We start from the raw sequence: 297 nt of genomic DNA, 5'->3' as shown, positions 1-297 counted from the left end.
GATTATCAGTGACTTAGAGAAGGGGTTGAATCTAGGTCTCTTTTTACTTTGTTGGATTTTACTTTAAATTGGATGAAGGTTAGAAAATCTGTTAAGTTTGTTTTTGTTGAAAACGCATGAGACACTTTTATTTTGTCTCTTGTTGATAAAGGAACCAAAACAGAGTTGTATGGGAGTAGAGTTGCTGTGACGTCTTGCTAGATAGAATAAGCAGGAGACAATTTTATTTTGTCTCTTAGAGAATAAAACCAGAATTAGAACAAAGAAGGAAGAATGACACATCCATATATCTATCCT

Source organism: Arachis ipaensis, chromosome B01 (assembly GCF_000816755.2).
Source record: "Arachis ipaensis cultivar K30076 chromosome B01, Araip1.1, whole genome shotgun sequence".
In the NCBI taxonomy this organism is placed as follows: domain Eukaryota; kingdom Viridiplantae; phylum Streptophyta; class Magnoliopsida; order Fabales; family Fabaceae; genus Arachis; species Arachis ipaensis.
Note: the sequence above shows the minus strand (reverse complement) of the source record.